Consider the following 25,235-nt stretch of genomic DNA (forward strand, 5'->3'; position numbering starts at 1 on the left):
CTAGTTGAGAGGCTCAGTAACTGGCCACTTCAAGACAATGTTGTCACCTGGGTTCACCAAACTTAGTCAGGAATAGAATTAAAGGGATTAATCTTTAGTTCAAGTTTATTCTAGTAGAAGCATCACAAGAATACAAGTGACCTTTACAGAGAGGCTAGAAAGTAGCTGGTATGTTTCTGAGCTGCGGAAAAGATATTTAAAATCTGCAAAACTGGTGCAAAGCCATACTATTGCTTTTGAGTAAATCAAAAGGTGGCCAATTCTATAAGAAGAGAGGCACAATAGTCATAAAAGATGGAGTCAACTTATCAATTAGGGTGAGCTAGATGCTTATAGGTGAGAACCCATTTTTAACAAGCACTCACTGTAACAAAATCCACCATCTCATAAAGACTCCCAAGCTCCAAACAGTGCCCAATTCTTTCAAGCCATCATGCATTCAAGAAAACTCCATTAAAGGCAGAGTCTACGATACATTGGGTGTTTTATCAAAGACTATAAAGTGAAAAGAGGAATTGATTTGTAGAAGGGAGAGTTTCAAATACGTTTCAGAAACATACCTATTACATGAGGTGAAATATACCTCAAGGGGTTGCTGCTTAGAAAGGATGACATTCTTTTTCCCCTGAACTTTCTCTAGGTCACCTTCTCCCCTTGCTATAGGAAAGGAATCAGATGGGAGGAAAGGAGTAATAACTTTCAGCTTATCCACAATAAGGAACCAGCCTCACAGGGCACCACAGCAACGTTCCCTACCCCTCTGTACCTCTGTTTACTCATCCTTACGTGGTCATCATAAAGAGCACATAACCTCTGGGTTGTGGTGAGGACTGTTACCGAATCCAAGCTCACTCTGCTCGTGAGACAAGGTGTTGAGGCAAAGAAGACAACTTTATGCGGAAAGTTAGCTGACCGAGAAGATAGCAGGCTAGTGCCTCAAAATAACCATCTTGTCAGGGACTGGAAGCCAGGTTCTTTTATGGATCAGAGATGGGGACAGGTGAGGAAACAAAGCGAAAAGACTACTTAATTCCTGCAACTATCTCCTAGAATGGCAAGCCTCAGGCAGGGGGATGTGTTAGTTTCACTTCCTTACAGCCCTTCACAGTTGGGCAGGGTCAGGCTATCTCCCTGTGAGCCAAACAAAGGCACCCTAACTCAAGGGTCAGGCAGAGTGGGGTGGGCAGGGCCCCCTGAGGCAGGCCATTGTGTATGCCTATAATAACAAGGGGCAACAGAGGATGAGATGGTTGGATGGCATCAAGGACTCAATGGACATGAGTCTGAGCAAACTCTGAGAGGTGGTAAAGGACAGGGAAGCCTGGTGTGCTGCAGTCCATGGGGTCACAAAGAGGTGGACGCGACTGAGGGACTGAACAACAACAATAAATAATAACAAAGGTAGCAAAATAAGAATTAAAGTCACAGAAGCAGAAACCAGTACAGATTCAAAATTAACCCTTATAGTTAAACGACTGCATGAGTTACTACGTGCAAAGCCATTCAATAAACATTTACTATCATTGTCATTTCTTCCGAAACTGGAGTTAATAATGAGCCTCATGATGAGGAGAGAAACAGAAAGCATCATTTAGACAGTGAGGTTGTGGGGACAAGGGAGAACTCCTCTGAAACATCAGCTTTGCTGGATGGCAACAGGAGTCATCCAGACCTAACCTGGCTAGAGAGGAGACCCCAATCCCCTGAACACAGAAATTGGTTCAGGGACATACACTCCACCTAAGTTCCTTTAGTGAGGTTCCAACCAGCAAGGGCAGAGGCTTCACCTGTCTTGCCCACGGCTATGCCTCCTACCACTTGTTCGACAGATGTTAAATGAATCTTGGGACTTAAGAAGAAAGAAATTCTCTCTTTTCGTTGGGGTTGCTATACTGGAATAGAAGTCTTGAGCTACTGGTAGCCATTTTACTCCTATGAAGGGAGAACCTGCTTGAGAATAAAGCCAAACCAGAAGGCAAAGGAGCTGTAAGAAAATGCTGTCAAAGCCATTTTAGCACTTGGATACAGCCGTACCTGAAGGAAACGCACTCTTGTATTTTTCAGTTACTAGTGATAATACAATTGGAGAAGGAAATGGCAACCCACTCCAGTGTTCTTGCCTGGAGAATCCCAGGGATTGGGGAGCCTGGTGGGCTGCCGTCTATGGGGTCACACAGAGTCGGACATGACTGAAGTGACTTAGCAGCAGTGATAATATAATCTCTTTCACTCTCTATTTTTCTTTTGGAATCAATTTGAGTAGTTTCTGAACTTGAAACTGACTTTTGCTTTCTCGGTGCTATGGTCCACTCAAACACTATGGGTTAGATTGAATTGAGAAGCTAAGCAGAGTTCATGATCACAGGGGAGATGGGATAAGTGGGAGAAGAGACAGGTGAGGTCTCTGGTGCCCTGCTTCAGCTGGAGGCATGAAGCTCCACTTTCTTTGGTTTCAACAGGAGCCAGGAGGAGAAGGAAGGTCACTCCCTACAGCTTGCATCACACAGTCTTTGTAGCCAGAACACTTTCCAGACAATCCAAACCTACTCCCAATTTTTACAGAGAAAGAAGGACCTTGAGTAGCCTTACCCAGTGTTACCTTGCCAGACAGGCAAGGTAAAATTGGCGCTGCACAATTTTTATTTGAATCCCTGCTAAACTGCCATATTTGGAAACACATAGCTCTGTTTCAAAATGACACCCACTTGAAAACCTTTATTATTTTTTGTTTATTTTTTAAAGCCAAGATGTTCCTTTGAACTGGCCTCAGTTCCTTCTTCTTTAACAGGTGGAAAACCTCTCAGTGGTATCGCTAAAGCTAAGGAAAATGTCTTGTTTGCATTTTAATTCCTGTTCAGCAGAGTACCAGAAAGCTTGCAGGAGGCTCCTTCAATCAATTTCTGCAGTGGCCAAACCAGACATATGTCATCTTCTGATTGGGCCCTCAGGGCTGAATTTGCAAACAATGCACCCTAAGCTATTAAGCCAATAAATGAACCTATTTTCAAAAGAAACATTTAAGTAGTTAGTTCGTTACTTAAACAGGATTGAAAAGTGTGAAATCACTAGATTAGGAGTGGGAGAAGCTGCAGATCAGAGCTCATCTTCCATTCATACTGAGTTGTCACAGCTCCAGCAACGTCTCAGAACAGTCACCCTGACCAGTCGCTCTGACCAGTCACATCTGCAGACACAAAAAGAGGCCCATAAGGCATCTGTCTCAATAGCAGTGAATTTAAGTAGACACTGAAGGTGCAGATCCTACAGCTGTCATCACGTGGAATTTCGATGGAAAATGAATGGTAGTTAATTTCTGCAAGAAAGATGAGAATTAAAAGGTCTGGTTCCACCCTGGTACTGTAAAAGCAGATTACGGTCTTCTGAAATCATTTGATTTCATGATCAAATCTGTCTGACCTTGTGTTTATTATAATTAAATCCATGTTAATTATGATTCAATTAGCAACTGAACCTGATGTCCTGTCTTCTCTCTAGTACTGTTAGGAAAGTCAGGATCTCTTTACTTGGCTTTCTCTTGGCTCATGTTTCAACTCTGCCTCCTAAAGATCTTGGGTGCCCAGAGTTTTCATCCATGGGTGTCTCCTTCTCCCATACAAGAGACATGTTTACTGTTCACATTTCTCACACAGAAATGATTTATTTATACACATGATTTATACGAGAATTTTATGTTTTATGGGATTTATAATTCTCATAAGTATTCTCCAAAATGTGCTCCATAGAAATGAGTCTTACAGATGCCCTTGAAAAAAAAGAGGCGTGGGGATTCCCTGGTCAAATAACTTTGGGAACATACATGCTATAGTCTCCCCTCGGAGATTCACAATGCCTGGCATAGCATGTTAATAACTCAGAGAAATTTAGCAGAAAAAAAAAAAGTGGGAAAAAACCTGTTTAACTGAGTTTCCCCCATATTTCATAAATAAATTTTGTCAATAGATACTTTCCTTCATGGACCTTTATTAAAAGTCCCCAAAGATGATGGTCTAGAGACCCAGGTTTGGATCTAGCTTCAGAAGCAGATGCTAAAGCTTTTTATTCATGCCCAGTGCTGAGGAAAAACAATTTCAAGGTGTATTAATGGTATGTCAGCATTTGTGCTTCAGGCAAGACTACTTTGGTTTAATTAAGACCTTCAACTTGATTCAGAGGTGTGTCAGGATTGAAAATGACTGGCCGTCATGGTTTCCTGATCTAAAGTATAAGACCTCTGCTAAGACGTGTAAATGCATATTTTTGATCTACTAGAAAATGTAATTTTCTAAAATAGCACTGGCAATACAAATAGTAATGTGGTTCATAAAAGTCCTTATCACTGATTTCATTGTTCATCTAGGCAGCACCTAGGGTGTCTTCTCGGGAAGCCTAGTCCCATCCTTCTGCTCAAATCCCCATCAGTCTGTTGTCTGGGCTTTGAGGGAGACGCAAGGAGGCAACAGGCAATGAAAAACCCCTGAAAAAGTGAGAAAAGGCAGGGGTAGGAAGATGGGATTAAACTGATAGGCAATTTAATTAAACAATTAATCAGTTAATTAATTGATTAATTATGCCAAGCAATACCTCACATGGCGGGAAACTGCATTTGGCTTCTTATGATATTTCTGATGCTAAAAACTTAAGGTTGTTTCATAAATGTTATATATATATATATATATATATATATATATATATGAAACTGTTAGTCACTCAGTTGTGTTCGACTCTGTGATTCCACGGACTGTAGCCCACCAGACTCCTCAGTCCATGGAATTCTCCAGGCAAGAATACTGGAATGGGTTGCCATTCCCTTCTTCAGGGTATCTTCCAGATCCAGGGATAGAACACGGGTCTCCTGCATTACAGGCAAATTCTTTACCACCTGAGCCACCAGGGAAGTCCATATAAACATATATGTATAATTTATTTTAAAATATATTTTGTTTTTAAAACATGCCTGTTTCATTCGGTCACTGAGATCACAATGCTTACCCAATGAGTTAGCAGTCAAAAATTACAAACAGAGTCACAAGAAAGGGTAAGCCTCCCAAGTCCTCCTTCTGATCCAACACACTGAACTCTGCTGTTAATGTAAAATGAAGTTACACATATGGCTTTAAAGTGCATTCTTATTTATGAGGATGTAAAATATCATGCCTGGGAAACCCCATGGATGGAGGAACCTGGTAGGCTGCAGCCCATGGGGTCGCGAAGAGTTGGACATGACTGAGCAACTTCACTTTCACTTTTCACTTTCATGCACTGGAGGAGGAAATGGCAACCCACTCCAGTGTTCTTGCCTGGAGAATCCCAGGGACGGGGGAGCCTGGTGGGCTGCCGTCTATGGGGTTGCACAGAGTCGGACACAACTGACGCGACTTAGCAGCAGCAGCAGCAAAATATCATGAGATGTGTATCTGTTTTCAATATATCCTCCCTTTCTCATTTCTCATTCTCCACACCACACTCTGACTCGATTACGTGTTCCTGAAAGAAACAGTAGGTTCATATTTGTAGAGCACCTTCAGCGTCTAAGGGCATTTTATATAACAGCAGAAAAACACCACATAAAGCAGAGGAAATTCAATCTGTATTTGTTATTTTGTCCACAAATGTCAAACAACTGAACCCCTGGCTGGACTGATTTTCTAGATTGTGCTGATTAAGTGGACTGGCAATTTTTATGTAACCAACGAGCCACCTAGTCCTTCTCTTTCCTAAACTGAGCTTCGTGTTCAGCATCAAACTCTATTTTCATGGCTTAGGATGTCCATGTTTGGAAATATTCCCCACTTAGAATATGTTGGGGCTTCCCTGGTGGCTCAGATGGTAAAGAATCTGCCTGCAATGCGGGACACTCAGGTTCAATCCCTGGGTCTGGAAGATCCCTTGGAGAAGGGAATGGCAACTCACTCCAGTATTCCTGCCTGGAGAACTCTACGGACAGAGGAGGTTGGCTGGCTATACTCCATGGGGTTGCAGAGTCAGACACAACTTAGCGACTTTCAGTAGAATATGTTACCCCATTGTGGCATGAGGCATCTATGTGTTTGGTAAATAGATTTTGGGGGTTTAGAGTGTCCATACAACATTGTGGAAAAGACAAAAGTCAAACAGATGTGGCCTCTGCTGTAAGAAATGTAGAAAGAAGAAGGTCATGATGTACAACTACGTGAACAAGAGAACGATCATCAGAGGGCTTCAGGGAGATGTGGCATTTGACTTGAGCCTAGAAGTATGGAAAGAATTTCAATCAGTTGAGAGGAAGAGGGGCTTCCCTGGTAGCTCAGATGGTAAAGCATCTGCCTGCAATGCAGGAGACCTGGGTTCGATCCCCGGGTTGGGAAGATCCCCTGGAGAAGGAAATGGCAACTCCAGTACTCTTGCCTGGAAAATTCCATAGATGGAGGAGCCTGGTAGGCTACAGTCCGTGGGATTGCAAAGAGTCAGACACGACTGAGCAACTTCACTGCTTCACTGGACAGGAAGAGAGCAGTGTGAGAAAAATCAGAGAAGAGGCAACAAACACCACAGTTTGTTTGGCTGAAGGTCAGAATGTGAGACAGAATTTTATTTTTTGGCCATGCCATGCAGCATGTGGGATCTCAGCTCTCCAAACAAGGATCAAACCCATGACCCCTGCACTGGAAGTGCAGTCTTAATCACTGGACCATCAGGGAAGACCTGTAGAGTCTTAACCGCTGGACCATCAGGGAAGTCCTGTGAGGCAGAATACGATGCTCTGTTCAGAATGTTAGGTTGGGGCCAGCTTGGAGTTTTGAATATTTGGCTCTTCAGGCTAAGCCTCATGAGGTGCACATGTGTGCTGAGTCGCTTCAGTCGTATCCAACTCTTTGCAACCCCATGGACTGTAGCCCATTAGGCTCCTTGGTCCATGGGATTTTCCAGACAAGAATACTGGAGTGGGTTGCCATTTTCTTCTCCAGGGGATCTTCCCGACCCAGGGATTGAACCGATGTCTCTTATGTCTCCTGCACTGGCAGGCAGGTTCTTTACCACCAGTGCCACCTGGTGCAGGGGGACGATTTTAATTCTCACAGCTCTCAGGAGGAGGTGTGGCGAAGAGCAGGGGCTCAAACTCCAGTGCTGCTGCTTGCTGGGATGATTACTTAACCTCTCAAAGTCTAAGATGTTTCAACCAAAAAACTGAAGAAAACAACAGAAACTTCCCCCAGGGCTGATATGAGAGTTAGGCGAGTTTATTCATTATGCACAAATATTTACTGAGCACCTACTATATTCCAAACACTCTTCCAACTGCTGGTGATACCACTGCAAGAAAGAGAGACAAATCCCTTCTGAGAGTTACATTCTAATGAGGGAAAGCAGACTTTACACCAGACAAACTAAGCATATAGATCAGGTTAAGTGCTATGAAAAAAAAAATCAATCAATCAATCAAGAAAGGAAGATTTGAGGGGCTTCCCTGGTGTTCCAGTGGTTAAGAGTCTGCCTGCCAATGCAGGGGACACAGGTTCGATCTGGGAAGATCTCATATGCCATGGAGCAACCAAGTCCATGTGCCCCAACTACTGAGCCTGCAGTCTAGAGCCCATGCTCTACAAGAGAAGCCCTATACAACGAGAAGCCCTACACAACGAGAAGCCCGAGCACCACAATGAAGAGTAGCCCCTGCTCACTACAACTAGAGAAAGCCCACTCAGAGCAACAAGGACCTAATGCAGTTAAAATACATAAAATTTTTTAAAAACACACACACATTTGAATAACAAATCAGTAAATTGTCCAAAGAAGACCTCACTGAGAAGGTGACTTTTGAGTAAAGAGCAGAAGTGGGTATGCAGTCAGAGATATCCATTGTCAAAATATTCTAGGCAGAGGGGAGAGGGCACATGGTCCTAAGGCCAAAATGTGTCTGTTGTATCTGAGGAAAAGTGAGGAGGTTCAGTTGTTCTGAGCAGAGTGAGGGTTGAGTTCATATCCCTCACCTACTATAGGTTACAGTAGGGGAGGTGGGAGGCCAGGTGGGAGAACTGTGTAGAGCCTTGATGTTCTTAAGAAGGACTCTTGGCTTTTACTCAAAGTGATTTGGAAAGTTTTTGAAAAGGTTCATAAGCAGATGACTGATATAAAGAGATTCTTTAGTTGCTGGTTAATGCATATGGGGGCTTCTCTAGTAGCTCAGCTCGTAAAGAATCTGCCTGCAATGCAGGAGACCCCAGTTTGATTCCTGAGTCAGGAAGATACCCTGGAGAAGGGATAGGATATCCACTCCAGTATTCATGGGCTCAGATGGTAAAAAATCCACCTGCAATGCGGGAGACCTGGGTTCGAACCCTGGGTTGGGAAGATCCCCTGGAGGAGGACATGGCAACCCACCCCATTATTCTTGCCTGGAGAATTCCCATGGACAAAGGAGCCCGGTGGGCTACAGTCCATGGGGTCCCAAAAAGTTGGACACAACTGAGCGACTAAGCACAGCACAGCACAATGCATATGGAGTGGTCAGACAGTATTTGGGATAGGGTTTGGTCTTGAAAAATGTTAGCTTTATTCTTACTATTTTTCTTAGTTTTGGTGTTATAGGGTCTAGGGAATACCAGGACCCACAGGACAAATTCTTTTTTCAGCTCTCCTTTACAGGAAGGACTTGCAAGATTGGCAAATGGGCTGCCCACCTAGATAATGGGATCTGACAGACCTGGCTGCATTCCTTGGTGATGGTACTCCCTGGGTTTGCAGGGTGAGGTGATCAAACTTGTAAATATCATGCTACTGTAAAGCTGCCATGTGCAGACCCAGTTAAAGTGTGTAGATGGGACCTGACAAGGAAAACACTTTTCTGGAAATGCCAGAAGCTTTTGGATGCTATAATGGGTTATTCCCGAGCCAGCTGATGGCAGCCTGCCATCACCAAGCAACCATCACCAGGCAGCCATAAACAACTGAAAGCCCCAGAGTTACCTAGTCAGTAACTAGGACACAGCCTTGAGAGGACACAGCCTCTAGTATATACTGGGAGCCGATTTGTTCCTTCTTGTTCCCAGGGACTAATGATCATATAAATAGTTAATAATAACTTTATAATATGTAAAGGTACATCCTGTCCACCGACAGAGTCACTTTCAAACAAAACCAATAGAAGTGTAAACTGGTAAAACTTTTCTGAAAGGATTTTGGGTACTAGGTAGCAAAAGTCTTCACAAAATTCATACACTTTTAACCAGTAATTCAAAGTATCAACAAAAATGTAGTGATGTGATCTATGCATATAAAAAGTAACTGAAAATATCTATTCTGGTTCTCCATCACTTAAAAAAAAAGGCCTGAGCTCAGGATTTAAAAGAAAAGTTATGGTTAGGAATTGTGTTTTTCAAGTCAGTTTCAAATGCTTACTCTTCATGAATATGACTCAGTTTGGTCAAGTGGCCAGTGAGTGGCATGAGCAGGAAAGAGAAGTGACTCTAGGATGGGGTCATCAGAGAAGCCATCGTGGGCAGGGAGGACCTGAGTTGAGCCTTGCAGAGTAAGTGCCCAGCTGCTAAATCACCAGCTGTCCTCTTACTTCCTTGCAAGGCTTCTAGCCTGCCTTTTCCAGACAAATCCCACATTTCTTCTCCTCTCATTCCATAATCAGAGTTGCCAGGTCATATTTGGAAAACTAGCTTTAGGGAATGAAAGTCTTTTTCATATAGTAGTAGTAGTTCAGTCACTCAGTTGTGTCTGACTCTTTGTGACCCCATGAACTGCAGCACGCCAGGCCTCCCTGTCCATCACCAACTCCCGTTGTTTACCCAAACTCATGTCCACTGAGTCGGTGATGCCATCCAACCATCTCATCCTCTGTCATCCCCTTCTCCTCCTGCCTTCAATCTTTCCCAACATCAGGGTCTTTTCAAATGAGTCAGCTCTTCACATGAGGTGGCCAAAATATTGGCGTTTCAGCTTCAACATCAGTCCTTCCAATGAACACCCAGGACTGATTTCCTTTAGGATGGACTGGTTGGATCTCCTTGCAGTCCAAGGGACTCTCAAGAGTCTTCTCCAACACCACAGTTCAAAAGCATCAATTCTTTGGTGCTCAGCTTTCTTTATAGTCCAACTCTCATATCCATACATGACTACTGGAAAACTTTTTCATATATATGTATTTTTTTTTCCAAAATGCATCCTACACAGTGTTAACAGATGTTAAAAGATACAAGAGATACTATTGGAAAGCATTCCACAATTACTTGAGGTCATATGGTTGACATTTTACAAGTACCTTAGCTGGGGGCATCTCAGAACTTATATCATACACCAGACACTCCAAAAGTGAGGCATCACAAGCCTCCCAAGTTCCAGACTTACTTGACGACAGAGTTCTTTCCTGGCACCCATTAACATTCTGCAAACCACATGTCCTGAGCAATGTGTTCAGTTCAGTTCAGTCGCTCAGTTGTGTCCAGCTCTTTGCGACCCCACGGACTACAGCACGCCAGGCCTCCCTGTCTATCACCAACTCCTGGAGTTTACTGAAATTCATGTCCATTGAGTCAATGATGCCATCCAATCATCTCATCCTCTGTCGTCCCCTTCTCCTCCTGCCTTCAATCTTTCCAATGTGTTAGAAACTTCTAGATTATCCAGAATACTAGACCTTGCCGAAGTAAGATAAAAACCTCTCTCTGGACCATTCTTTGTTACTATGATTTCAGGAACTTGTGCCCTTTCATCAGCTCTGGTCCAAGAGTATCCTGTGGTCAATGAAGAACCCAAACTTGCAAAGAATTGTGATGGTATAAGGAGCCAACAGCTATGAAGAGCCCTCACGCTCAAGATCTTAAACCCTGTCTGTAACAACATGTGTGCCAGTTGTCGAAGATTTACATGTTTGGATGACAAGACTTCTGTGCTAGCTGTCAGTCAAAAGAAGCCTGGAGAATTCTCAAGAGAGTTTTTAAAAAATATACCCAGGCAGATGCACATCTGGAACAAAATCCCACATTCTATTCTCATCCTGAACGTTGTCTTGAGGCAAAGGGCCACATGTCTAAGAGGACTGCCAGGTTCACCTTGTATTGTCAACAGTAAATATGTCAATCACAATCAGAGAGTGCCTGACAGACTGTGATTCACATTTGCATCAAATCCAAAATAGCTGCCTACAGCTGCCTTTGGATTCGTGTCCGTCTCAGGACCCACGAATCGAAGTCTCTCCCAAGCACGTAGTCACTTCCTCTTGATTTAACATCTCAGGGAGCGTGCATTTGGCAACCATGACACTGGAAATTTAAACCTCGGGTTCTGCTCCCCATGTCATAGCATCATATGGCAGGGCACTGCACCCAAGGAAAATGACATGACAAAATGAGAATTGTGTAAGACAGTCCCTTCCCCAACTGTGAACAAGCAAAGCTGCACAGACAGGTCCTGCCTGCTGGCACACTATCAGATTTCTGCAGAGTTAGTAGCTGTAAGCCTTGCCCACTACCCACGGCTGACTGAGAGGATCTGAATTTGCAGCTAGAGGAACAGCAGTCTTTCAAGTAACATTTAAACTTCCATAAGAAGGCAAGCCCAGCAGACACTGTCAGGCACATAATAAGCTCTTGATGCATTGTTAGCCATTATTACAATTTAGTGGAGGATGTATATTTTTTCCTATTTGAAAGACTGTAAAGTCAGGATACCAGACATTTTCTCTAAAACTGAGAAATTTTATTTCTGAGCCAAGAGTCAAATGGAGGATTTTTCTTTTCAAATACTGAATATTTTCTTTACTTCTCTGCTTTTCCCTTGTCCTCCAAGTACAATCTTCAAAAATATCTGTGATTTTCATAGATACATGACTATGTCTAAACTCATCAAAATACATACATAAAAAATGTGAAGTTTTTGCATATCAGTAGGAATAAAAATAAAATTTGACTCAGTGGTCATACAAAAATGATTCTCTATGGACAAAATAACTATACTGGCATACTCCTTTTTCTGTCCAAAATGCATTTATACACCACATGCAGTAGATAATAAAGGATTATCTATATGGATGGTTTCATGGTATTGCTACGCCTAGTCTGTCTGGTCCTTTGATTTCTGCCAACCTTTTAAAAAGAATCATTTTAAAGACTTTCACAAGCAACTCCCATAAAGTATTTGCTTCCATTCAGTAGGGTTTTCTTGGAGGTCCTTAATAAGTCCATCCCATTAAGATAAAGGGATATGGGAAATAGAAGTCACCCATGGCCAGAGGAGCCTGGTCATCCAGTGCAGGATCTGCCAGCGAAGTCTTGTCCCTGAGGCACAAGTGGACACTGAAGAGACAGTCTCTGTGCCCAGGAGGACCTTGGAGAAGGTTGGCAAATAGATGCTGTACCATGGGGATTGAGCCTGGCATCACAAAGAGGACCAGGAGAAAATGAGGAGGCACGCGGGATCCAGAACAGAAAGACAGAGCTAAGTCATATAAGGCACTGCGTGAAGTGTGCAGTGGCTGGAGAGGTGGAAGGCTCGGGGAGGCCAGTGCAGAAGAGGAAGGGGAGCGGGCACAGGCAAAAGGAAACTGCACATCTCAGGGCAGAGCTCACATTTGGGGTTAGGGCTTCAACATACGAATCTGAGCAGTAGACAATTCATTCTGTACAATGGATAAGAATTTAGTTTCCCAACAAATCCTCATTACATTCTTTATGTGCTTTTATTTCATTAGCTATTTCCAAAGCAATCACACACATTTTCTCATTCAGTTAATGATGGATGTTTATGCATGACAGATTCCAAAACACGGAAAACTAAGAGGTAAGAGACTTTTAACCCTCCATGTGGTTTTCCAGGCAAAAATACTGGAGTGGGTTGCCATTCCCTTCTCCAGGGGATCTTCCCGACTCAGGGATCGAACCTGCGTCTCCCGCATTGTCAGGAAGATTCTTTACTGCTGAGCCACCAGGGAAGCTTTGAAATCTGACAAAAACATGAGAAAAAAACAACTATTCTTGTCATCCAAATCCTTGGTGGGAGTAAAGCTGAATTTTTGAGACTTGTGAAAGAAGATGAAATGCATAGAAAAAAAAATTTTGAGGAAAAGACCTCCAGTGACATAGTGACCCCTGGATAGAATTCAGTGCAAGACTTCTAAGACACAAAATGAGGCTGGAAAGAAGACAAGTGCCACGGGGAAGAAATCAGTGTGTAAGGCTGCAGAGTTTAGTGAACAATCTTTTCTATATAAGTGCCAATTTCAAAAATTAAAACTGATTCGCTTTATATATTCTCATTCAAAATAAAAATAACTCACTTGAGACTCATGTTAAAAAAGTATATTCCTACATCAAAGATTATCTGTTTTACTGGGCAGAAAAATATAAGTGAGAATATTGGTCAACGTGTTTACTCATTCTTTGAGAAATAGGCCAAGAGCTCTGAAACCACAGAAAATTTGCTTATAATGGCAGTTTGCATTTTTCTTTTCTAAATTCTCCCTTATATTTTTAGGTTGACTTCATCTCCACAGATATAATAGCATGAGGCAACTACTGTTTCATGGGCCATTTTTGCTAGAAAAGATTCTGGGGAGACACATTATTTATTGAGGTAAAATTCATATAACATAAAATTAACCATTTTCAACTGTATGCTTTAATGGCATTTAGTCTATTCACGATGTTGAACAACCATCTATTTTCAGAACCATTTCAACACCCTCAAAGAAGACTTCATACCCACCAACAGGGAGCCAGGTAGTCCTCAAGCCTCCTTTCCCCAACCTTCAGGGCAGATACCAATCAGCTTTTTTTTTTTTTTTTTAATTAAGACAGTTTTTTAGAACATTTTAGATTCACAACAAAACTGAAAGAAAGGTGCAGTGATTTCCGATACACCTCTGCTCCTACTGGTGCTTAGCTTCCTTCATTATCAACATCCCCCACCAGAGCAGAACATTTCTTACAGCTGATGAACCTCCATGGATACATCATAATCACCCAAAGTCCCATAGTTTACAGGTCAGTCTTGGTGTTACACATTATATGGATGCAGACAAAAATACAATGACATGGATCCACCATCATGGTATCATACAGGTTATTTTCACTGCCCTAAACCCCGCTGTGCTCTGCCTCTTTATCCCTCCCCGTTCTCCAGACCCCAGCCACCACGGACCTTTTTACTGTCTCCATAGTTTCGCCTTTCCCAGAATGTCATATAGTTGGAATCACAGAGTATGTAACCTTTTCAGATTGACTTCTTTCACTTGGTAATACACATTCTCTATCTTTTCAGGGCTTGATAGCTCATTTCTTTTTACTGTTGAGTAACAGTCCATTGTCTGAATGTACCATGTTTATTTATACATTCACTGGGGAAGAATTTTAACTTCTCTATAGGTAGCTGACTCAGTAGCTTAAGAGGATTAAGTGAAACATTCCTTTAAAGGTCATCATCTGCCTCCTCCCATGCTCTTTCTTAGTCCATGATATTAATTCATTGGTTCATTAATGTATACAGTTTTTTTTGATAAATACTTATTGTTTGTACTAGTTCCACAGAATTACATGGAGCTGCTAGTATAAAGGAGAAGGTGGTTGACCAACAGCTAGTTATATAAATAATTTTATTTAAATACTATTATGATACTGGTTGAAAAAGAAATATCAAGTATTCTGAGAATGTAACACAAGGTAAGTTCATCTAACACAGGATGACTCAGAAGTCTTTCCTAACAATGTACTGTTGCTGCAAATGGTATTATTTCATTCTTTTTAATGAATGAGTAATATTCCATTGTATATATGTACCACATCTTCTTTATCCATTTCTCTGTCGATGGATATTTAGGTTGCTTCCTTGTCTTGGCTACTGTAAATAGTGCTGTAATGAACACTGGGGTACATGTATCCTTTTGGACCATGTTCTTCTCCAGATATATGGATGGATCTAGAGAATGTCATATTGAGTGAAGTAAGTCAGACAGAAAAGGAGAAATATCGTATGATATCCCTTACATACAGAATCTAAAGAGAAATGATACAAATGAACTTATTTGAAAAACAAAACGGACTCACAATCTTAGAGAACTTACGGTTGCCAGGGAGGAAGGATGGGGGAAGAGATAGTTAGGGAGTTTGGGATAGACATGTACACTCTGCTATATTTAAAATGGATAACTGAGATGATCCTACTATAGAGCACAGGAAACTCTGCTTATGTGGAAGCGTGGATGGGAGGGGAGTGTGGGAGAGAGTGGATACATGTATACATATGGCTAAGTCCCTTTGTTGTCCACCTGAAATTATCACAACATTGTTAATCAGCCATACTCCATTAAAAAAAAAAGTACTTCTGTGGCTGGGAATGTGAGGTCTGAGAAACTGGTAGGAAGAGAAGGAAAAGACAGATGGGCATCCTGGAGAAAGGTCTCAGAGGTGGAAAAGGACAGGTGAATGTGGAAGCCAGGAAAGACTGTCCAATGTATCCAAAATATGGAAAACAACTGGGAGCTGGACACAGGAAAAACCTGGTTCTGGAGGCAAAGACCATAACTTATGACCTTGTGAGCTTTGGCAGGAAATTTCCACTATGGGACCAAACGGAAGCTACCATGAGTTTCAGGTTGGGAGTAGGATGATCATCAGACAATCTTTCTCTGCTTCCTACAGCATCTCCTACGCAATCAGGGCTTTGTTCTGCAGAGCATCGTAGTCCTGGTTAGAGGAACACAGAAAGTGTTATCTGGCATTTGACAATGTCATTCGACTGCTGATTTGGGGATTCTGTTGTTGTTCTTCTCTGAACACAGTTAAATATTTAAAGGTAATGCAGTGGACAGCTATTGACTCTGATCAGAGAAGACTAATTAGTTGATGGCTGCAAAGTGTTTTGTGAATGGAAAGTGAAATGGAAAATATTATTAAAACGACCCTGTGTGAGCAGTGCCAGGTGATGGAGCCTCAGGGCCAGCTTTTCTTCTGTGGTGTTTTCCCCACATCAGATCATTTAGTCCTGCCTGCTGCTACAGATAAGCACAGACCATTCTGGGCGAAGAGAACAACAGCATGAGTAAAGGTTTGTTTGCTTCAGTTTAATTTCAGATAAACGTTGTCCCACGGAGAACAGTCAGGATGGGCACTCATACATAGTCATTAGACACCATGTAACTGACCTGCCTCCTGAAGACAGTCACTTCCTGAACTGTACAGAGCAGTAGGGTCAGGAAAACCTCAAACTGCCACTATGTGAGCCAAGACAAGCGGCCTTAACACATTTTAGTTAATTGGCTATAGTTAATTAAGCCAACCTTAGATTCCTCAAAAAGGGAGATTCACTCACTCATCCATTCATTCATGAAAGTATGCATTCAATAATTCAATAGCTATTTGCTGAAAGCCAGGTTCTACCTGGAGATACAAAGTTAAGCAAGACAGAGTTCTGGTGTTCAAGAGGAAAAGACACACAAACAGCAGGTTAAGTCACACTGAAGAAGTACTGTAGTTCCTATAAGAGCACACGGGTATGGGTTATTTGTAGTGATGTGAATGAACCTAGAGTCTGTCATACAGAGTGAAGTAAGTCAGAAAGAGAAAAACAAATATCATGTAATAGTTCATATATATGGAATCTAGAAAAATGTTACTGATGAACCTATTTGCAGGACAGGAGAGATGCAGATGTAGAGAACAGGTCTGTGGACACAATGGGGAAAGGAGAGGCTGGAATGAGCTGAGAGAGTAGCACTGACATATATACACTCAGTTCAGTTCACTCAGTCATGTCTGACTCTTTGTGACCCCATGGACTGCAGCATGCCAGGCTTCCCTGTCCATCACCAACTCCTAGAGCTTGTTCAAATTCATGTCCATTGAGTCAGTGATGTCATCCAGCCATCTTATCCTCTGTCAGCCTTCAATCTTTCCCAGCATCAAGGTCTTTTCCAATGAGTCAGTTCTTCACATCAGGTGGCCAAAGTATTGGAGCTTCAGCTTCAGCATCATTCATATTCCAACGAATATTCAGGACTGATTTCCTTTAGAATTGAATGGTTGGCTCTCCTTGTGGTCCAAGGTACTCTCAAGAGTCTTCTCAACATCACAATTCAAAAGCATCAATTCTTCGGTGCTCAGCTTTCTTTATGGTCCAATTCTCACATCCACACATGACTACTGGAAAAACCATAGCCTTGACTAGACAGACTTTTGTTGGCAAAGTATTATCTCTGGTTTTTAATATGCTGTCTTGGTTTGTCATAGCTTCCCTTCAAAGGAGCAAATATCTTTTAATTTCATGGCTGTAGTCACCATCTGAAGTGATTTTGAAGCCCAAGAAAATAGTCTGTCACTGTTTCCATTGTTTCCCCACCTATTTGCCATGAAGTGATGGGACCGGATGCCATGATCTTAGTTTTTTGAATGTTGAGTTTTAAGCCAACTTTTTCACTCTCCTCTTTCACTTTCATCAAGAGGCCATTCAGTATGTACACTACTGTATGTAAAATAGATAGCTAGTGGGAGCTGCTGTATAGCACGGGGAGCTCAACTTGGTGCTCTGTGATGACCTAGAAGGGTGGTGTGGCAGAAGGGGGGTAGGGAGGTTCAAGAGGGAGGGAGTGTACATATGGCTGATTCACATTGTTGTATAGCACAACATTGTTGCTGTACAGCTGCTGCTGCTGCTGCTAAGTCGCGTCAGTTGTGTCCGACTCTGTGCAACCCTATAGACGGCAGCCCACCAGGCTCTGCCGTCCCTGGGATTCTCCAGGCAAGAACACTGGAGTGGGTTGCCATTTCCTTCTCCAGCGCACAAAAGTGAAAAGTGAAAGTGAAGTCGCTCAGTCGTGTCCGACTCTTAGCGACCCCATGGACTGCAGCCTACCAGGCTCCTCCGTCCATGGGAGTTTCCAGGCAAGAGTACTGGAGTGGGTTGCCGTCGCACCATAAAGCAATTATCCTCCAATATTTTTAAAAGAGCAAATAGAAAATACTAATACATTTTAAAAAATAACTTTCCATTCTGAATTAGGCTCACAGTAAGCTTAAAAAATAGTACAAGATAAGTGTAATGTACTCTCATCCAGCTCCAGTCAACAGTAGTATCCTACATGAATATGGAATAATATCAAAGTGAGAACACCGACACTAGTATAGTCTATGGAATTTATTCAGATTGCACTGATTTTTGCATGCTTTCATATGTATATATGTATATATGTATACATACATATGACTTCCCTGGTGGCTCAGATGGTAAAGCATCTGCCTACATCTGCCTATAGGCTTTCATATGTGTATGTATGTATAGTTTTATGCAATTTTATAACACGTACATACTGTGTAACAATCACCACAATCAAGATGCAGAACTACTCCATCACTACAAAAGAACTTTCCCATGCTATCCTTTAGAATAATACATCTTTCTAAAAAGTGTAAGTGAAGTCAACTCCAAACAAACACAAGAAAAATACAAGTCTTGGCCTTCAAAAAAATGCACAATCCAGCTGTTTGAAATGACTGGGCATTTATTAAACTGTTAATTAGTTATATCGGGACTAAAGTTGTTGCTTTTTAGTCTCAGATGAGGCCACTACAGGAAAGAGAGAGAGCCAGCATTTTGATGGACTACAGGTATGTATGCATACTGTATACTAGGCATCTTGTTAAAAGCCTTACCCTATTATAACACATGTTTATCCAACATGAGTTGGATCTTCCATCTCTGGGTCCCTGCCCACTGTTGAACTCACGAACGGACTCAGCCAGTTCTCAGTGTGAGGCATTCTGTTCTCTAGACAATCAGATTTTTAGTGAAGGACATGGAAAAGTCAGTGAGAAGACATAGGAGAAGAATTCTTTAGCCAGAGGCTCAACAACTCAGTCTCACTCCTAAGTACCACCAAATTATAAATTCCTCATGGGCAGAGACCACAATACAGACATTTCATACCCTCAATGATCAATAAACACAGTGTATGCCAACAAGGAGTGATGCCAAGATGGACTGGAATGGGTGAATTTAATTCAGGTGAATTATCTACTACTGTGGGCAAGCATCCCTTACAAGAAATGGAGTAGCCATCATAGCCAACAAAAGATCTGAAATGCAGTACTTGGGTACAGTCTCAAAAATAACAGAATGGCCTCTGTTCATTTCCAAGGCAAACCATTCAGTATCACAGTAAACCAAGTCTATGCCCCAACCACTAATGCCAAAGAAGCTGCAGTTGAATGGTTCTATGATGATCTACAAGACCTTCTAGAAATACACCAAAAAAAGATGTCCTTTTCATCATAGGGAACTGGAATGAAAAAGTAGGAAGTCATGAGATACATGAAGTGACAGGCACGTTTGGCACTGGGGAAAAAAAATGAAGCAGGGCAAAGGCTAACAGAGTTTTGCCAAGAGAATGCACTGGTCATAAGAAACACCCTCTTCCAACAACACTCTAGAGAAGACTCTACACATGGACCACCAGATGGTCAATACCGAAATCAGATTGATTACATTCTTTGAAGCCAAAGATGGAAAAGCTCTATGCAGTCAACAAAAACAAGACCGGGAGCTGACTGTGCTCAGAGCATGAACCCCTTATTGCCAAATTCAGACTAGACTATTCATGTATGACCTAAATCAAATCCCTTACAATTACACAGTGGAAGTGACAAATAGATTCAAGGGATCAGATCTGATAGAGTGCTTGAAGAACTGTGCATGGAGGTTCATGACATTGTACAGGAGGCAATGATCAAAACCATCCCCAAGAAAAAGAAATGCAAAAAGACAAAATAGTTGTTTGAGGAGGCCTTACAAATAGCTGAGAAGAGAAGAGAAGCAAAAGGCAAAGGAGAAAAGGAAAGATATACACATTTGAATATAGAGTTCAAAAAATAGCAAGGAGAGATAAGAAAGCCTTCCTCCGTGATCAACGCAAAGAAATAGAGGAAAACAATAGATTAAGACTAGAGATCTTCTTCAAAAAAATTAGAGATACCAAGGGAACATTTTATACAAAGGTGAGCACAATAAAGGACAGAAATGATATGGACCTAACAGAAGCAGAAGATATTAAGAAGAGGTGGCAAGAATACACAGAAGAACTATATAAAAAAGATCTTCATGACTCAGATAATGATGATGGTGTGATCACTCACCCAGAGCCAGACATCCTGGAGTGTGAAGTCAAGTGGGTCCTAGGAAGCATCACTATAAACAAAGCTAGTGGAGGTGATGAAATTTCAGTTGAGCTATTTCAAATCCTAAAAGATGATGCTGTGAAAGTGCTGCACTCAATATGCCAGCAAATTTGGAAAACTCAGCAGTGGCCACAGGACTGGAAAAGGTCAGTTTTCATTCCAATCTCAAAGAAAGGCAATACCAAGAATGTTTAAACTACCTCACAACTGCACTTATTTCACATGCTAGCAAAGTAATGCTCAAAATTCTCCAAGCCAGGCTTCAATAGTATGTGAACTGGGAACTTCCAGATGTTCAAGTTGTATTTAGAAAAGGCAGAGGAACCAGAGATCAAATTGCCAACATCCATTAGATCATAGAAAAAGCAAGAGAATTCCAGAAGAACATCTACTTCTGCTTCATTAATCATGTTCAAGCCTTTGACTGTGTGGACCACAACAAACTGTGGAAACTGCTTAAAGAGATAGGAATACCACACCATCTCACTGCCTCCTGCAAAACCTGTACGCAAGTCAAGAAGCAACAGTCAGAACCAAACATGGAAAAATAGACTGGTTCCAAATTGGGAAAGGAGTAGGTCAAGCTCCAGGAGATGGTGAAGGACAGGGAAGCCTGGCATGCTGCAGTCTATGTGGAGTCTCAATAAGTTGGACATGACTGAGTGACTGAACAACAACTACAACATGCCAACAAGGAGATACCCATCACTGCTTTCTCTTACCCTGTCAGTGGTTCTCAGACAGAAATCTAGAGTCAACCTTGTATATGTAGCTAAATGTAGAGAGTCGAACAGAATAGGGTGATGCAGGAAGGAACTTTGCTATAAGTCTACCTTTTGCCAGGAAGAGCAGAGTCCATTATATCACCTTTTTGGATTGTACACTAAGTCTTGAAGTATATATTCTTATTTTATTGATGAAGATACGGGTGGCTCAGAAAGGTCAAGTAAATTCCCAATGCATCTACTGAGTAGTTTAGTTCCATCGGAATCCACATCACAGGCAGCAAAGCCCTGTTCTTCCACAGGGAGGCAATTCCAGGAGAAGGACATTTCCTGCCCATAGCAAATTATTGTCCAATGCCTGAAACTCTATACCTGGCACTCCATCCTTTTGGTTCACTCCATGAAAAGACATAGTGAGACTCCATGCATTTTGCCTTTGGCAGTCATTTTCACCTCAGTGGGACATAATTTAAAAGCTTCTTTCCTAAACACTGCTGAAGAGCAGATTTGAAAAGTGGAAAATAGCTGAAGGACAGCTCAAAGACAGGTGAGCAGGGTACAGAAGACAAACGCTGCCTGTGTCAGTCAGTGACCGCTCTAGCAATTCAGTTCAGGAAACACTGACACAGAAGTACTGATTCCTCTTACTCTGATTTTGATGGGCTTATCGTGGACCACTGAGGAATCAATCAGTGGAACTTTGGAACTTTCACCTGGAACTTTGGTGCACAATTGCGTATGATAAGTTGGGGCTTCCCACATGGCAATAGTGGTAAAGAACCTGCCTGCCAATGCAGGAGACACAAGAGATGTGGGTTCGATTCCTGGGTTGAGAAAATCCCTGGAGGAGGGCATGGCAATCCACTCCAGTATCCCTGCCTGGAGAAGCCCATGGACAGAGGAGCCTGGTGGGCTTCAGTTCATAGGGTCACAACGAGTTGGACACAACTGAAGCAACTTAGCAGCAAGTTTATTGCAACGACAGCTCCAGTTCTTGATCCCTTCGTGGTTCCATGCCCTTCACAGGTGACTTTGAAGCTCTTCCCATCTTGGTGAATCTGGGTTGCCCTTATGATGTGCTTCAGCCATTTGAACACACGAAAGATAAAGGCTTGGGCTTCCCTGGTGGCACCGCTTGCCAATGCAGAAGACACGAGTTTGCTCCCTGATCCAGGAAGATGGCATATGCTGTGGAGCAACTTAATCTGTGGGCCACAACTATTGAGCCTGTGCTCTAGAGCCCAGGAGCCTTAACTACTGAAGCCCATGCACCCTAGAGTCCTAGTTCTGCAACATGAGAAGCCACTGCAATGAGAATCCCTTGTATCACAACTAGAGAAAAGCCTACGCAGCAAGTAAGACCCAGCACAGCCAAAAATAAATAAATTTTTTTAGAGTCTAGAGAGTCCTTTGGACTGTAAGGAGATCAAACCAGTTCATTCTAAAGGAAATCAACCCTGAATATTCATTGGAAGGACTGATGCTGAAGCGAAGCTCCAATATTTTGGCTATATGATGCAAAGAGCCGACTCCCTGGGAAAGACCATGATACTGGGAAAGATTGAAGGCAGGAGAAGAAGGGGATGACAGAGGTCGAGATGGTTGGATGGCATCAACAACTCAATGGACATGAGTTTGAGCAAGCTCCAGGAGATGGTGAAGGACAAGGAAGCCTGGCATGCTGCAGTCCATGGGGTCGCAAAGAGTCAGATATGACTGAGTGGCTGAACAACAACAAAGCCCTGGCAGTTCCAAGCCTCAACAGGCTGTGACAGCTTTCCTCTGGTCTCTTAGACCTTGCCTGGCAAACAACCCTGGATTCATTTGCTGGAGGATGAGCGACCACGTGGAGCAAAGCCCAGGCTATTAGCCCTGGATACCCTGCCAGCTGACCACGGACACATGAGTGAGCCCAGCTGAGCTCAGTCTAGCTTGACCCAATTAGCATCACCACTTGACTAACTCGTAGATGCATAAACAGAACGAAATGTTCATTAATACATGTTGCTAAGGTTTGTAGCTGTTTTTAATGCAGTATTACTGTGGCAATAGATAACCAATAGAGCAAGAATGGTAATTCCTTCCCTATGTTAAGAATCTAATTTTCTCTGCCTAGATACAGAGTCAAGGGCTTTCTCGAAGTAACACTAGATGGTTGTTTTGTGAGAGCGCGCAGCACCCTTCTGGTAGAAAGACAGTGATGTGTTTTGCTCTTGTGTACAATGCAGCCCACAAATCTCTTGCAGGCTGCTCTCTGGCAGGGCTAGAAGCAGGCTGCTAGGATCATCCTTCAATCTGAAAGAAGTTAAATCGAAAACTAGCTCCTGGGCCCGACAACTTCCCATCCAATCCCCAGCAAGAGTAAAAGCTGACTAAGGAAGGAACTTCAGCACTGGGTTTCTAGTTACATGGGCCAGAGCCACAATATTTCCACAAACAGATATTTGTTACAAATACTTATGGGTGGGAGAGAAAGTCTCTCAGCACAGACTGAATTGTGATACTCCCCACCGTCAGTAGATGTCATGTAACTCCATAGTTTCTCTGACCCTGATAGATTGGTTTTTTTTTTGTAAAAATAAGCTTCAAACAGAATATTGATTTTTCTAAATTCCTTTTCAAGGACTGAAATTTTCTCCAATCGTCAAGGAAAGAATGCATTATGATGATCTATTCACAACCACTTCACCAATTAACATTCATCCTTTATGTCTTAATCTAGCAAATCAACTAGCCATGTGTACTCTAGTCACTGATTCCAAACACAAAGCCATCAATAACTTCGATGACTACTTGCTTTCATTACCCATCCTCACAATAATCCAATAAAAAGCTTTCATTTCAAGGCAAGCCACAAATTCAACTCAACAACTCAATACTGCCACTGTGGCACATCAGCTGACTCCGATTTGCCTTTAACTAATCGATACAAATTCTGCGCTCCCTCCCTCCAGCGGAAAGCAGAGGCCAAGGACCTGGAATCAGCAAATCAGTCTGGGCTTGGACAAAACTAAGAGAACTTATTTGTATGTGGACTCTTAAAGAAACTAGCATTCTCCCCACCCAAAGTCTGCCCATTCCAGGACTCAAATAGCTCCACACAGGCTGCAGTTAAAGAAAAATGCTCATCAATGGGCCTGGCTGGCACCTATGAGAATTTGGTAGACTAGATCAGGGATTCCCCCACCTCCAGCCCGCAGACCAGTACCTCCTGTCAAATCAGCAGCGGCACTAGATTAGAAATAAAGTGCATGATAAATGTAATGCACTTGAATCATCCTGAAACCACTCCCCCTACCCCCAATCCATGGAAAAACTGCCTTCTGTGAAATCAGTCACTGCCAAAAAGGTTGAGGATTACTGGTCTAGATCATAGACACCTAGATCCAGCTTAAGTTTTACATCCAGTTACATGTAACAGACCTACTCGGAAGATTCCAGAAATTTGGATCCCTTCACTCATAAGCTGTGTTCTCATGTTTTAGAAACAGTAGTTGGAATGTGCTGACCTTAAAAATTAAACTGAAATCCATTTTAATGAGTTTCAGTAGAATAATATTCAACATAACAGGTTAAGTTCTATTTAGGCTAAATTGAATAATATTCAACATAGCAGGTTAACTTCTATCTGGGCTAAGTTGTGATTGAGAAAACAGCCATGTCATATCTGCTGTCTCCTACTGAATTCAGGGAATGCATTCAGTGAGTTGATATTGGGCAAAACAGCCCACACCATCTACAGCATTAAATCTTTTTTGTTCTGAGCGTATACAGTTTGACTTGTGTTGGTTAATGCACACACAGTGCAACTCCATTGATATGGTGGTGCAGTGATGTCTGTCACTAGGCTGCTGCTGCTGCTAAGTCACTTCAGTTGTGTCCAACTCTGTGCGACCCCATAGATGGCAGCCCACCAGGCTCCTCTGTCCCTGGGACTCTCCAGGCAAGAACACTGGAGTGGGTTGTCATTTCCTTCTCCAGTGCATGAAAGTGAAAAGTGAAAGTGAAGTCACTCAGTCGTGTCCGACTCTTAGCGACCCCATGGACTGCAGCCTACCAGGCTCCTCTGTCCATGGGACTCTCCAGGCAAGAGTACTAGAGTGGGGTGCCATTTCACCAGGCTAAGAGTGCCTTAAGAAAGTCAGGGACCACATCTTCTATTTCCCTGCTGTATATCCAGTGCCGAGAGGGGCAGTGTCTGCCACAACAGGCACGCAATGTGGATTTGCTGAATAAATGCACAAGTGAATGGGTGAATTAATTAATGTATCACCAAACTAATTGGCACATCAACAATCGTGGTCATAACACTGTGTCCTCAGTCACAGAGTTTGAGCCTCTCCATTATTATGGCAGCTTCTTTGAC

General features: G+C 42.4%; 1 protein-coding gene and 1 non-coding gene across 3 annotated transcripts in view; one reads left to right on the forward strand and one right to left on the reverse strand.

Annotated features, from left to right (window-relative positions):
* Window positions 1–25,235, reverse strand: part of LOC145511662 (uncharacterized) — a 703,222-nt gene that overhangs the window by 617,141 nt on the left and 60,846 nt on the right. The gene's annotated exons all lie outside the window — the stretch shown is intronic.
* TRNAC-GCA (transfer RNA cysteine (anticodon GCA)) lies at window positions 6,273–6,344 on the forward strand. Its single transcript has one exon. It is a non-coding gene; the product is annotated as a tRNA-Cys (tRNA).

Source organism: Giraffa tippelskirchi, chromosome 6 (genome assembly GCF_054371585.1).
Source record: "Giraffa tippelskirchi isolate mGirTip1 chromosome 6, T2T-mGirTip1v1.2.pri, whole genome shotgun sequence".
Classification (NCBI taxonomy): Eukaryota; Metazoa; Chordata; class Mammalia; order Artiodactyla; family Giraffidae; genus Giraffa; species Giraffa tippelskirchi.